General features: G+C 41.8%; 1 protein-coding gene across 5 annotated transcripts in view; it reads right to left on the reverse strand.

Moving 5' to 3' along the window:
- Positions 1–15,997, reverse strand: part of PBX1 (PBX homeobox 1) — a 291,950-nt gene that overhangs the window by 264,368 nt on the left and 11,585 nt on the right. The window contains exon 1 of one of the 5 annotated variants that reach the window (XM_054482567.2): positions 9,487–9,504. The exons of the other annotated variants lie outside the window; for them this stretch is intronic. The gene's annotated coding sequence lies outside the window, so the exon portion shown is untranslated. Of the gene's footprint in view, positions 1–9,486; positions 9,505–15,997 lie in introns of those variants that run through there. 5 annotated transcript variants of the gene reach the window in all.

Raw genomic sequence — 15,997 nt, forward strand, 5'->3', positions numbered from 1 at the left:
CCCCTCATTACCTATCAACTCAACATAGAACAGTCCAGTAATTGTTCCCCTGCATCATAATGCTGCTCCACATGGGCTCAGATGTTTCCATTCCACCTTGGAAATGAAAAGGGAAAAGCATGCATTTCTTGAACATTCATCATGTGCCCAGTCCTGTGTTTGATGCCTGTTCTTGCAACGGGGATAACTTCAGCACGTTTACCATGAGCAGCTTCCTCTAGCACAGCAATGAAATACATGCACATGTGTCTTCTGCAGATAGTACACACCCCTTTGCTCTTCTTATTCCTATTTGTCTGAACACATTATAGCAATAAGTCCACCAATGTAAACCCCTAAACATAAGATGTGTGGACCTGCCCATAGGACTATGAGAGCGATCGCCTACATTTACAGTTCTTTCAACATGTGTGTAGTACAGCACCTATCTGTGAATATCAAAGTTGTACTGCCAGGTTCCCCAGTTGCTCCTCTCTCTTTTTTACTAAGTACTCCTGGAAAAAGCCATTTGTTGAATATCTGAATGAATGAATGAATGAATGAATGAATGTCATAAGCACTACTTATTCAAAGGATGTTATACAGAAGAGGTGAAACTATATATTGACATTTATTTCATTAATTACAGAAAGGAAGGGGGTTCTTGTTTAAGAAAGGACTCCCCATGAACATTGGATGTAAAGAAAAAGTTTACAACCCAAAACGCTAAAAGCTTCTCAGCTAGACATACATTATTAGCTGCCAAGATGCCCAAGTCAGGATGGTAGCCTTGGCAACTAAGAAGAACATAAATAAGAAATCTTAATAGATTGTGGTTCTACTGAGCAAGAAAGTGAAGCAACCACAGAAAAGAATCAGAGAAAGGAACTGGTTCTAGTGGTCTCTAAACCAAGCCAAAAGAAATGTTCAGGACATTTTTATTTAAATGCACTGGTTCTCAATGCCTGACTACCCTCCTCAAAGACTACAGTGAGATTCCTTGCCTGACACTGTCCCCCAACCCCAACCTCCCCAGACAACTCTATAAATAGCAAAGCCACTAAAGCAAATGCTGAACCCAACACTGAGTGGGGCTGATGAGGACAGAAGTTTGCAGGGAAAACTGAGTTTCTCACTACTCCTTACTCAGAAACATTAGAACTGCCCTGGGATTGGGGGAAGGGTATCCCCAGGGAATGACCCCAAAAAGTGACAGCCAAGTTTGAGATATCACAGACCATGACTAGGAATTTTCACTAAGGGAGGAGGGGAATGGAAAAAGGTGGGTAAAATTCTTCTTTCACTCTTCCCCAGGAAGAGGTTTAAATTACACATACTCACACTGGAAGGGGTTGGGGAAGGAGTGAGGAGTGTGCCCAGAAAGATGTCCATTCCATTCTTTCCCTTGCCTCCAGTTCTACAAACTCTTTCATTGATGTCAAATTAATTAGGTAATTTCCATTTTTAGCTTCCTGGTTTTATTTATTTTATTACTATTATTATTACTAGCAGTAGTAGTAGATGGAAGAGTCCTTTTCTAGTATTTTGGTTCATCTGATGGGAGGAAAACTGGACAAAAGGTCAACATGAACAGACAGAAAATTAGTTTAACTTTTAAAAGAGGGGGAAAAAGAAAAGAGGAGATTTTGCAGATGAGAAGAGACAGGCCAAACTGTGGATGCAGATAAAAGGAAGGTACTGGAACCTGAGCCCTTGATTAGTTAAAGAAGCAGCTGCCCCCTCACCTCCGCCTCTCCCACTGGAAGGTTGTGTCCAGCCAGCTTCCTAGTCTGATTATCACTTGCCTTCACACGGTCCTCAGGTGTCCTCTCTTGCACACCTCCCATTCTACCTCACCCCCATCTACTCCATGATACCCCTCTTACTCTTCACACACCAAAAAACAAAATCTTAACTCAGAAAACAGAGAGCTATTCAAGAACTTCTCCCCATTCAATAACATGCTGATCCAAACCAGAAACCTTTCTCTCTGAGCACTTAACTGGAGTGATCCAATAGATCTAAGAGATCTAAGAGGCTTTTCCATCCTGTCTTCTAATTCTCGACACATCACATAAGAACATACATAAGATGAACAAACTAGTATCCTTCAAGCAGACAATACTACTTTTAGATCTCTCTCTGTCTCTCTCTCTTTCTCTCTCTCTCTCTCTCCCTCCTTCCTAGAGACTGAGTCTGACTATGCTGTGCAGGCTGGACTAGAACTCCTGTGCTCAAGTGATCCTCCCACCTCAACCTCCCTAGTAGCTGGGATTTATAGGCATGCACCGTACTGCACTTGGCTTTTGGAAATAATTTATTAAGATATTCACTCTAAAAATATAAGTAAATCCAAAGTAGATTTAGGTGAATTATTTGTGATTCCTTTCCTCCTTCCCCTCTCCCTCCCTTCCTTCCTTCAACTAGCATTTGTTGGGCATTAAATATATATACCAGGCACTGGTCTAGACATGCAAACATGAATAAAGCATGGCTCACTAGGACCTTACCATCTTCAAGGGAGAGCTTGCAATCTTGGAGAAAACTGGATTCATCTTTCAGGACTTTCTTTGAGAACATATTGTGGGTTAAGCGCTATGCTATACTTAAGTTATCTTCAAGGGCCTGATCAAGAGCTGCCCTAAAGCATCTTCGTTTTCTCCCAAAGGTAAGCAATTTGAGGACAAGTTCCTATCTTACATTTCTCACTCTGCCTGCCATAGAAGTACCTGGCAAATGGTTTTTAAATAGAAAGAAGGAAGAGGAGAAAGGAGGAAGAAAAGGAAATAAGGTAAACATTATTTCTAATAAGTGTAGTAATGAGTATCTAAAAATTAACAGCCCTGGATAAAACCAGTTGTGGTAGTTATTTGCTTTTTACACTCTTTATTTTACATGTGTGTCTCAGGGACTGTCCCTCCTGGCCTTCTTTGGAATCATGTTTCTTCTGTAAGCCAGTCACAACAATCACAATGGTGACCACAACTCCAGCTGCCCATGAAAAATGGAGCAGTGTCTCCCAGCTAAGGCTGCCAGGTCAAGTCAGGAGTAGACTAAAAGAGGGGCCCCACTCCCCTCTCACCCTGTGACCTGAGGGTCAGAGAGGCTGGGTTAGTTAGCCCAGGAATGGGACCCTCTTCCCTAAAAAAGAATGGAGCAAAAAAGCAAATCTACAAGACAATAGCCTCTCTCCTCTCAGAAAACTCTCACATGCCCTGTTATTCTTTTTTTTTTTTTCCCTCCTCTCTTGGCTTAAAGATCCAAACCCCAAATTCCAAAAGGCAAAGCTGGCTGCAACGAGAGTGTAGTTTAAGCAATCTATACTTCATTTCACAAAAGAATGTTCACACTTCTATCATGTAGCAATTATCCAGCTAGAGTACAATATAACTATTAATATATGTTTATTCCCAGTAAATCATACCTTCCTCAAGGACAGGGACTTTTGATTCATCCCTCTTTTTATTTCAGAGTCAAGAGTAGCAAGTACTCAATAAATGTTAATGAATTAATTTTTCCTCTTTTGAATAAGCAGATAAAACAGTGTTTCAATTCAAAAATATATTAACTGAATATGTACTATGGGCTGAGCATACAAATCCTGTTCATTATTTTCAAGAAATTCTGAGTCTAACAAGAGAATTACATAGTAAACCAATAATTATGATAAAATCTGATGAGTGCTGTGGATGAGTTATGCATAAAGGGCTATGGTAAAACATGAAATATAATTTTTTATCATGTTGTTGAGGGCAATGCCTATCATATCACTAGCATCTTCTTACTAGAAATTATGAGGCCGGGCACAGTGGCTCACACTTGTAATCCCAGCACTTTGGGTGGCCAAGGCAGACAGATCACCTGAGGTCAGGAGCTCCAGACCAACCTGACCAATATGATGAAACCCCATCTCTACTAAAAATACAAAAATTAGCTGGGTGTGGTGGCATGTGCCTGTAATCCCAGCTACTCGGGAGGCTGAGGCAGGAGAATTGCTTGAAGCCGGGAGGCAGAAGTTGCAGTGAGCTGAGATCGCGTCACTGCACTCCAGCCTGGGGAACAAGAGCGAAACTCCATCTCAAAAAAAAAAGAAATTATGAAAGAAATTTTGCATGGGGTCCAGTACTAGGAAAAAAATCTGCTTCTCCTTAAATAACTGATTAGTTTCCAATTCTAAATGCTTGGCAATTTGAAACTGATCCTTTTTCCCTTTTTTGCTTTTGCTACTAGGAAGCACAGAATCAAATCTGTAGCCAACCTTTCCAGGATATGGACTGAACAAGGTCCTAGACTAGTTTGACCCAAAGAGACAGTAGCTACTTCCTTACTAGCAAAAGGCCTGAGAAGTTCACAATAAGAAAGGATCTTATGGATACCATTTTACATACTAACATTCCCTTGTATGTTATTTTATTGCCCTACCTGAATTTTTTTCTTCTAATTTCCTCATTTATTTAGTAATGGTATCTCTCACATCTTTTGGTAAGCTTCTTGCATGCCTTTTTGAAATGAAATAAGCAATAAACAAATAAGATACACAACAGGTTCTGTGGATAAATAATTTTTTCCCTGAGTACACAATCATCCCCAAGATATGGAAAATTTACACAGCCATAAAGAAAGTAACACAACAGAATGTAAACACAAGAAAACTGAAAATAGACGTTGAACTAGGATAGTATGATTAAAGGTAAATTAGTAGATTTATGATTTTCTTTTGTAAAATTTTCTTTATTAAGGTCTTCTTGGTAATAATGATGCTATTATTATATTTTTAATATCAACAGTATTGTTTTCTAAACAGTAAGTTTTAACATGAAATGCTTTGAACTTTTTCTTCTCCTTCAAAGACCTGGGGTGATATGAACAGCTTCACCTTCACCCTGGTCCTGCATACTAGGCTGTTCTCTGGGCCACCACTGCAACTTGGAAGGTAGATCTTCCTTCCTCAAAACTGAAAACACCCACTAATCACAAAAGGGGGCTGGGTGCGGTGGCTCATGCCTGTAATCCCACCACTTTCGGAGGCTGAGGCAGGCGGATCACAAGGTCAGGAGTTTGAGACCAGCCTGGCCAATATGGTAAAATCCCGTCTCTACTAAAAATACAAAAATTAGCCAGGCGTGGTGGCCCGTGCCTGTAATCCCAGCTACTCGGGAGGCTGAGACAGAAGAATCACTTGAACCTGAGAGGCAGAGGTTGCAGTGAGCCAAGATTGCGCCACTGCACTCCAGCCTGGGTGACAGAGTGAGACTCCATCTCAAAAAAAAAAAAAAAAAAATGGCGGTTGGGGAGCTGCTGGATATGCCTTTCCAATAACAGAGGCTCTGTAACTGGACAGATGAGACTTTTGGGTCTCACCAAGGAAGCACCCATCTGTACCACATAGAATCACTGGAAGGCCCAGGGCCTAGAGTCTGGCTGCACCAGGGAGGTGGTGTGATAGCACAATGGGTGCAGAAAGGGTGTGCAAAGGCAGGACCCTGTGCCCTGCTTTATGCTTCTGTCAAAATGCTGGACTTCTGAGAAGGAACTAGGGAAGGTGACATATATGACAGAGGTGGTCAAGCTTTAGACCCCCTGCAAAAATAAGTCATGCTTGTTGCCTGAAAGAAGTGAGGTGGACTCTAGAGCCAGGTATGGTGGCTCATACCTATAATCCCAGCACTTTGGGAGGTCGAGGAGGGTGGATCACCTGAGGTCAGGAGTTCCAGGCCAGCCTGGCCAACATGGTGAAACCCCGTCTCTACTAAAAACACAAAAAAATTAGCCAAGTGTGTTGGTGTGCGCCTGTAATCCCAGCTACTTGGGAGGCTGAGGCAGGAGAATCGTTTGAACCCAGGAGACAGAGGTTGCAGTGAGCTAAGATTGCATCATTGCACTCTAGCCTGGGCAACCAGAGCAAAACTCCATCTCAAAAAACAAACTTGGCTGGGAATGGTGGCTCAACGCCTGTAATCCCAGCACTTTGGGAGGCCGAGGCGGGTGGATCACTTGAGGTCAGGAGTTCAAGACCAGCCTGGCCAACATGGTGAAACCTCTGTCTCTACTAAAAATACAAAAATTAGCCGGGAGTGGTGGCGCGCGCCTGTAATCCCAGCTACTTGGGAGGCTAAGGCACAAGAATTGCTTGAGCCTGGGAGGCGGAGGTTGCAGTGAGCCAAGATCATGCCACTGCACTCCAGCCTGAGCAACAGAGTGAGATTCCATCTCAAAAAAAAAAAAAAAAAAAAGGTCAGGTAGATTCTAAAAATAGAATAGGCAGAGGCCTAATGAAAATCAGGAAATAAGCTCAAGGCGAGTTTTGAACTTATCCTCTTTACTTGTTTTGCAGCCAGCCACAGTCATGAGATAATTAACTTTCTGTACCTGAGAAACAGGATCAGAAATGAGTAGAGCCAGACAATATGTTATTTGGACAACCAAGTAAGATTCCACTGGATTTCCTTGGAAGAATCACAATTTGACGGGCTGTCACTCAATGGGAATGAATATTTTTATAGAAAAATCTACACTTAGTAAAACTTACCAAGTAAAATCTCCAAGTCAGCCTCTCTCTTATTAGCTCTGTGACTTTAGGAAGATTCACTAAACTCTCTATGCCTCAGTTTCCTCATCTTAAAAATCAGAGTAATAAGCGCTGTATCTAACACATTTTTTTTAATATACATTAACTCCTATTACATATGAAAAAGAGAATTCTGGGCTCTACAGGAAAGTATGAAACATCACTTCGGCTGACATTTTCTGTTCAGTTTCATTCCAGGATGATCCACCACTACTGGGGCCCAGAGCACTCTTTCCTTCAAATCACTTGGAGGACACAAGTATAAAGTAACAGCTTAACCATCTATATTGCATGTTTCCCTTCTTCGGCTGACAGCCAGGACAGACAGACTGTGCTGTCTGTGTGTTGCAAGAGTCAGAGAAGCCTCCAGGGCTGGTCTGTCCCAGTAACTGGGCTGAACAAGCTCCTAGACCAGTTTGATCCAAAGAGACAGGCAGCTATTTCCTTACCAGCAGAAGGACTGGGCAGGCCACAGTGAGAAAGCCATCACACGGAATATCATCAACCTTAAGGAGACCGGCGGTCTAATGACACAAGGCCTCAAAGAGCATTAAGTTAACCCAGTATCTTCTACCAGCAGGGAGGGAGAGGAAGGGGAGGGTATGAAAGTGAAAGATGACGCTAACCATGAAAATTTAATTTGTTAAAAAAATGGAAGACAATGCACAAATTGTCTACATGTACTTATTGAATATATAATAAACGTAGGGCATAAACATATATGTGCACTATGATAAAAATTAATTCCAGCTTCTAGAAAGCATTGCTGTTTGTCTCCCTGCTAGCAAGAACCCTGGAGCACAGAGGTAAATTTCACACTTCCTCTCAGTACTCCTTCAAGGCAGAAGCAGACCATGTAGCTTAAGCTGCCCAGGTGAGCAAATGTCACAGAATGCCTATTCAGCGGGTGGTAAATTTCAGCCATCCCACGGAAATGCCAAGTGGTCTCAGGTCACAAGTTTGGCAAATAGCAATGGGGGCGGGGAGGGCGGGGAGGGGTGGGTAGGCCCCAGTAGAGGGGAAGAAGAGAACAAAAGAGAGCGAAAGGAGAAAGGCAGAAAGGAAATGAAGGTTACAGTGCTTGAGGAAAGGCAGGAAGGCCAAGTATGCAAGGACTCAAACATACAACATTTCTGAGGCATCTAAGTAAAAAAACTAGAACACCTTGATTCAAAGAAAGCATGCTTCTGCATGTATCACCAGGGCAGCAATGAACTTTGGTCAAGAATGACCTTTACAGCCACACTCCTGGCTCTGGGGAACACATGCCTGGCTCCTGTCATGGGCTTTGGGAGTGATGGACCTGCACATGTCACATTGATTCTGACCATGATTCAGGCCCCTGGAAGCTCCTTGAGGGTAAGGGCCACAACTCACACATATCTGTATTTTTCAGTCTCTTTCATAACACTTCAGGCATGGGAGAAGTTTCGCAAATATTTGCTAAAGCAATAACTAGACCAAAATGGAATAAAGACTCTTCAGTCCCATCATGCCCTCCAGGAGGTCTAAAACAAAAATGTTGAACGGTATTTCTCAAATGAAAAAGTAAATCCAACGAGGATAGAGGTTCATTTTTAACTTTTTCACTATACAACCTGTGGAAGATAAAGAGTTTTCACCAACATCTCCAGAACATAGGGCATTCAAAAATATTTTATGAAACTTACTTAAAAAATAATTAAGCTTCCATAACCTCTACTTACAAAGGGCAACATGCAGGAGGTGACATTATAGGTGAGAAGATATACTCCAGTGGGATCTTGACAACACAAACAATCTTTGCATACTTATACCCAAATGGAAGCCACTGGAGAGATGCTTCTCTCCCCTAGGAAGTCACCAAAACATCTCTGCTTGAAACACCTAGAGAGGAGTCAATAGAATAAATGAGTAGGAGGGTGGGGGTGTCCAAATCAGGAGCAGAAGGAAGCAGTTATTTCCATTTTTTATTATCACCATTGCTGATATTATTATTGCTATGCTTATATTTTAGCTGCAACATCTGTAACAGTCAGAAACAACATGTGAACTCTCAACCTACATAATAACCCTTTCGTCCTCTCCCCGAGAGTTACTAGGATGAGAAATTCATCCTGTGAAATTAATAATGGGCTTGATTCTCCAGCTGGTGGATCAGAGACTAGGCTGGTGGAAATTTATAGAGGGAATTAATTTATAGATTTTCGAAGTAATGAGGGAATTCAACCTTCCTGACTTCTAGCTCTCCCACATTCATTCAATAGAAAGTTTCTGGACCGTCTACTGCAGGACCTGCTGGTTTCCTGTGAAGCTGTAACAGATCAATAATAAGAAAGCACTAGAATCCATTTAAGAATAATAATCACACATCAAGAACATCTTTCCTAGTGTAATTTTCTAAGAAGAAAAATAAAGTAATATGGCTTAGGTATGTGTATGATGACAGCCCCTTCCTGCCTGGGCTCCAGCAGGCTAGGTGGGGGAGGGGAAGCAACTATGCGTGCACGGGCAGGAGGGGGCAAACTACCAAAATCAATTCTCTATTTTCTGAAGACTGGTAAAAATAAGGCAGCTTGAAGCCCCTTTACACATTCCTCTGAGACAAGACAGCCGCCATATAAGAAACTAGCTATGTTTGAAGACCCCAAACCTTCTTCAAGTGTTAAAGAAATCAGACTGAGCTTAAGGAAAACAAATGTCAGTGCTGTTTAAAGTACATCAAGGTTCTTTGGGTTAAAAATCTCCCTAGGGGAAGATGATGCACTCCCTGTAAGAGCTGAGAGATAGAAAAGACGGGAGGGTTTCTGCAGTAACTCCAGATTATATTATTTAATTCATTTCATTACCATAAAGCAACAACTTGAACATTTATCGAATACAGCTGAGACAACACATGGCCAACTAAGAAAGGAGTTGCAAATTAATACGCGTGCGTGTTAGCACATACACACACTCACCCACGTGCTCACACGCGGCCTTCTGAATTTCACTTCTGCATGCAAAACCACCACCACCGAGGTCTGTACAGCACCGGCACTTTGCATATTGAAAACGCGGCTCCAGCGGGCCCCACGGAACAGATCCTTCCCAGGAACAGACCCTGGGCCCGGCTCCCTGGGAACAGACCGCAGGCACCCCTCTGCCTCAGAGGCTCTGAATGTGACTCCAAGCCCACATTGAGAGGTGTTTAATAAAGGAAGTATGGCTCCCAAGAGGATGTCTTCCCCCTGGGGAGCGGCGGCCCTCTCTTTACCACCCTTTGGGAGAAGAGTTAAGTCAGCCGGGACAGAAGAGGTGGCGGGGGAGCCTCGGGCCGCAGCCGGGAGCAGAGCGCTGCGGCTGACCACTGCAACCCGGGCCAGGCAAGGGAAATGATGAAAACACAGCAAGCCCCGCTTGGGGGACACTTGGCTTCGCGGTCCGCGCGCTGGCGGCCGGTGACGTGCGGCCTGCGCTGGGAACTCAAGGCCAGACTCCGCGGGGGGCCGCTTCTTGGGCCGCACGCCCGAACGGGTGAGGGAGCCGGTGCAAGGCGCAGGGTGCAGAGAAGACCGGGTGCGATGCGGCACGGGCGCGACGCGGCGCCGCGCCGGCGGACCCGGGCGCTCCCAAGCGTCCTCTATGCTACGCGCATCAGCCCTGCGGTGAAGTCAACAGGATTTGCGAGGGGGTTCGCGGCCACCCCTAGTCCTCTCCTCTAATCTAATTGTGCAGCGTCTTGCAGCAAGACTCAGGCGACAATCTAAGACGGTCCAGCTCCCAGCATCATCATTATCCTGTCTGAAAAGGGCATCTCGTCTTAGCACAAGGCCATGTGGCTCGCCACCGGGCTTCTCCACTGTTTCTTGGTTCCATAAGTTTTATTTTGTGATGCATCCCCTTAAACTCCTTCCAGACGACTTCAATTTCTCTTTTCTACGTGGTCTGAACGAACATGCTCTCTAATCTCTTGGGTTTTATTGTTGCTGGGTTTTGTTTTTTCTTTTTTCCCATTCTTCCTTAATTGGCCTCAGGATAAAGCTGCTTTAATTTATTCCTCACACGATGTGGTTACTTCTTGGGCCTCTATACTTGGTGCTGCGCGCAGCATCACCACCCACCCGCACCCACCCGGACATTTCCTTCCCAACAGGTTAGGGATTACAGGCACCCTAGTAAGGAGGATGCACAAAGGAAAGTGTGCTTGTGTTACCCGCTCTTTGTTTTTAAATATTTATTAATGTAAGCAGGGTGCATTGGCCCTAGAGCCTCTGCATGCAAATTCTACAGAAAGGAATTAACGTCTACACCCTCATATCCATAGAGTGCCTTTCAGAATGGATGTAGGCAGGGCTCATCATTAGACCCTCTGGGAGTCTTTCTTTGTTAGGGACAAAAGACAAATGCAAAGTTTCAATTCTATTAACAATGGTAATTATAAGGAGGATTCTCTCACAGTGACAACACTTGAGGTCTCAGATCACCTAACGCCCTCAGGAAAAACGACTGACTCTCTCTGCCCTACCAGCACAGGCCACTAGGTAAATTTATTCCTCTGACCTACTGGCAGATTCAACCTGTCTCAAAGCAAGACAAATATATACTTTTTCTCATACTTACTGACCACACTTTCTTAGGGAAACTCAAACATCTTTCTAAATATCCTCACTGTAAGTTTGCAAACGCCCCACAGACAGGTGGGAAACAAATTATTTCAGTATTTCAGCTGAGGCAAACGTTGAACAAGTAACTCCACCATTGCAAGGTGAAGGCCAGACTCCTTTCCTAAATTCCTGGGCTCTACCATATGAACTCAAGAAGGTATTCTGCACTTCCAATACTGCAATCAGAAATCTATTCCAAGACAAGTTTCCAGTCTAAAATCCAATAGCTGCAAATACATAGCATGGAAACAACATATGCACTCCATCACAAAGTCCACAAGGTGGATTAAACTGGGATTGGCCTCCAACTGGCCTTATAAATGGGATCCTGAATGCTTCAATAATTTTTTTTTTTTTAGTCTCACTCTGTTGCCCAGGCTGGAGTGTAAAGGCGCAATCTCGGCTCACTGCAACCTCTGCCTCCCGGGTTCAAGCAATTCTCCTGCCTCAGCCTCCCAAGTAGCTGGGGTTATAGGTGCCCACCACCACACCCAGCTAATTTTTGTATTTTTAGTAGAGGCATTTCGCCATGTTGGCCAGGCTGGTCTTGAACTCCTGACCTCAGGTGATCCGCCCATCTCGGCCTCCCAAAGTGCTGGGATTATAGGTGTGAGCCACCACACCCAGCAATAAAAATTTTTTTAATTCCACTATTTTTTTCCCTCTCAGTTTGCCTTCTCCAATTCAACTTGACTGATGGAGGGTAACGTTAACACCACCATAACCAGTTTTACATGACCGTCTAGGAAAGATATAAGGATTCATAGGATAAATTAGAACTGCCATAACAATGAAAAAGAATTTTCTTTTATAAATGTTCCACCTGCTTTGCGTCCTAGGAATCTAGAGTCTAAACTTTGGCAGGGATCATGTTGGGGCTCACAACCCATAGAATATGGAGTCAGATCAGAGGCTCTCTAGAGTCACCCATTCCATGGATGTGGAAACCTGAGACTAAGAGGTTAAATGGCGTTCTCAAAATAATATGCTACCACAGAGGTAGTCAGTGTGAGGCTGCAGAGGGTCCAGCAAACTTCTGTCATACCATGGAGTGCTCTGTACTTGTTCCATTGCATTACAGCTAAAGAAAACAAGGAACTGCTTCGGCCCACTCAGTCTATTCTAGGGAACACTTAAGATTTTGTTAAGGAGGAATAAAGAACCTAAAATGAAGAGCTATGGAAAGAAAGAAGCAAAAACCACAGAGAAGGAAGTGGGGGAACCACCCCATCCCGGCTTCCAGCAGTGACCTCAATAGGGTAAGGTGGACGTTGTCTTCCAGAAAAAGATGTCTCAAATATGCTTTAATCTGGAACACGGCTATCCATCAGGAAACAATTTCAATTGCTACAGAACTACCAGCTCAAGTCTGAGTGGGGAACAACCATGTATCTTCCTCAGAATGTAAAAACTATGCCAAAAAAGGAACAAAACAGGGATTTATGCCAGAACAACTATTCTAGACTGTGCTGTCCAATATGGGAGATACTACTCATGTGTAGCTATTGAGCACTTGAAGTATGGCAAGTCAAAATCAAGATATGCTATAAACGCTGGGCACGGTGGCTCACGCCTGTAATCCCAGCACTTTGGGAAGCCAAAGTGGGTGGATCACCTGAGGTCAGGAGTTCAAGATCAGCCTGGCCGGCATGGTGAAACCCCATCTCTACTAAAAATTAGCAGGGTGTGGTGGCAGAAGCCTGTAATCCCAGCTACTTGGGAGGCTGAGGCAGGAGAATCCCTTGAACCCGGGAGGCAGAGGTTGCAGTAAGCCGAGATCACGCCACTGCACTCCAGCCTGGATGACAGAGAGAGACTCTGTCTTAAAAAAAAAAAAAAAGATGTGCTGTAAATGTAAAATACACAATGGATTTCAAAGCCTCAGCATAGACACACAAAAAAAGAATGTAAAATATCTCATTAATTTTTATGTTGATTACATATTGAAATATTTTCAATGTATTTAAGTTAAATAAGATGTATTATTAAAATTCATTTCACTTGTTTCTTTTTACTTTTTTTTAAATGGAGCTACTAAAAAATTTAAATCATTAAATTTAACATTACCATTTCAAAGCCTTAGCACAAAAAAAGAATGCAAAATATCTCAATAATTTTTATATTGATTACATGTTGAAAGATTTTTAGATATATTTGGGTTAAATAAGAAGTATTAAAATTTATTTCACCTGCTTCTTCTTACTTTTCAAAAATGAGGCTACTAGAAAATGTAAATCATTAAATTTAAAATTACAGGTGTTCACTAAAAAGCACTGTTCTATGAGATTCCCTCCACAGAACTCTAGAAGTAGGGGAGGAGGGTGTGAAAGTGTGGAGATACCTTTTGCTGCATTTTGCCCAAGACTTTTATTTCTCTCACACTGACAACCATTTAACATAAAAGCAGGGTCAGGAAGCATGTTAGTGAACCTCTAAAACTCCCGGACAGAGGTAGTAGAAAACTCAACCTGAACCGACAAGGCCAAACTGATGAGAGAGGTGGTCAACACTCTGTCATGTGGTTTCAGAAAAATAACAGTAGTGGCCATTAGTTGAGCATACTCATTGAACTATGTGCTTTACATTATTGTCTTTTTTTAGCCCACCAAGCCTACATCATACATATTATTATCTTCACCACAGAAATGAGAACACTGAAGCTCTGTTAAATCCAATAGCTCACTAATGTTAACACAAGCTAGGATGGTTTCACTCAAAGTCCATGCTCCCTCTGTCACACTAGATTACTATTCAGAAAATTCTCCAATCTTTTTCAAAAGTGCCTTCCTCTCCAGGAACCTGACATCTGAAATTCCAGCATTGGAGAATCATTCCTTTGTCTTACCTTTTTTCCTCTTTAAAATGCAAATAGTTCTAACAGAGATTTCACATAAATCCTGATCATGCATACTTCAAGTCAAATAAATTTATCAAAAACTTTTTTTTCTTAGTGTATTGACCAAACATGACAATAAACACAGTAGAGTCCTAAACACAGAGAGGAGACATCATTGAATGGAGAAAGAGATTGAAAGAATGAAAAGCTGAGAGTCCTGAAGACAAAACTTAGTGCCATTTACACTATGACTTAAGAATACACCAGGCTGGGCGTGGTAGCTCAGGCTGGGGGCGGTGCCTCACACCTGGAACTCCAGCACTTTGGGAGACCAAGGCCGGTGGATCACTTGAGGTCAGGAGTTGGAGACCAGCCTGGTCAACATGGTGAAACGCCATCTCTACTAAAAATACAAAAATCAGCTGGGTGTGGTAGCCCATGCCTGTAATCCCAGCTACTCAGGAGGCTGAGGCAGGAGAATCACTTGAACCCGGGAAGCAGAGATTGTGGTGAGCCAAGATCACACCCCTGCACTCCTGCCTGGGATACACCATCTTAAAAATATATATATATATAAAATATATATATATATTATTAAAAATATATATATAATATATATAATATATGATATATAAATATATAATATATGATATATAAATATATAATATATGATATATAAATATATAATATATAATATATATTAAATATATTATATATAATATATTATATATTAAATATATTATATATAATATATAATATATATTAAATATATTATATATAATATATATAAAATATGTACAGATTTTTGTATATCAAATATACCTCAATAAAGCTGTTTTAAAAAAAATGTGCCTACTGCAGCCACTCTGTAACAGTTTGGCAGTTTCTCAAAATCTAAACATAGAGTTATCACGAGCCAGCAATTCCACTCCTTATGCAGAGAAACGAAAACACATATTCATACATAAAAACCTGTAAGCAAATGTTCACAGCAGTATTATTCATAATAGTCAAAAATTGAAACAACCTAAGTGACCATCAACTGAATAATGAATAAGCAAAATGTGGTATATCCATACAGTGGAATAGTATTTGGCCATAAAGAAAAATGAAGTACTGATAGATGCTACGGTATGGATGACCCTCGAAAACGTGCTAAACAGAAGAAATGAGTCAAAAAACATCAAATATTTTATGATTCAATTTATGTGAAATGTCCAGAATAGGCAAAAACCACGAAGACAGAAAGTAGGTTAGTGGTTACCAGGGGCTAGGTGAAGGCGGAAATATGGACTGATTGGTAAAAAGTACTGGGTTTTTTTGGGGGGCAGGGGGGCTGATAAAAATGTTCTAAAATTAGATTGTGATAATCGGTTCACAACTTTGTAAATACACTAAAAACCACCTAACTGTATATTATTTAAATGTGTGAATTTCAGTGTTAGAAATATATTTCAAGAAAGCTATAAAAATAATAAAGAATAAATCTGCTATGAATCAAGGCGGTCCTTATGACAAAGATAACATATTTCCTAAATAAGGAACGTATTAGTAAGGCAAGAAAAGGTCAGGTTGTCTTCTATCAAAAAGTGGGTGAAGGATATGAATAGACACTTCTCAAAAGAAGACATTTATGTGGCCAACAAACATATACGAAGAAAAGCTCATCATTACTGGTCATTAGAGAAACGCAAATCAAAACCACAATGAGACACCATCTCTCGCCAGTTAGAATGGCAATCATTAAAAAGTCAGGAAACAACAGATGCTGGAGAGGATGTGGAGAAATAGGAATTCTTTTACACTGTTGGTGACAGTGTAAATTATTCAACCCTTGTGGAAGACAGTGTGGCAATTCCTCAAGGATCTAGAACCAGAAATACCATTTGACCCAGCAATCCCATCACTGTGTACATACACAAAGGATTATAAATCATTCTACTATAAAGACACATGCACACATATGTTTACTGCAGCACTATTCACAAT

Source organism: Pongo pygmaeus, chromosome 1, assembly GCF_028885625.2.
Source record: "Pongo pygmaeus isolate AG05252 chromosome 1, NHGRI_mPonPyg2-v2.0_pri, whole genome shotgun sequence".
NCBI classification, from domain to species: Eukaryota; Metazoa; Chordata; class Mammalia; order Primates; family Hominidae; genus Pongo; species Pongo pygmaeus.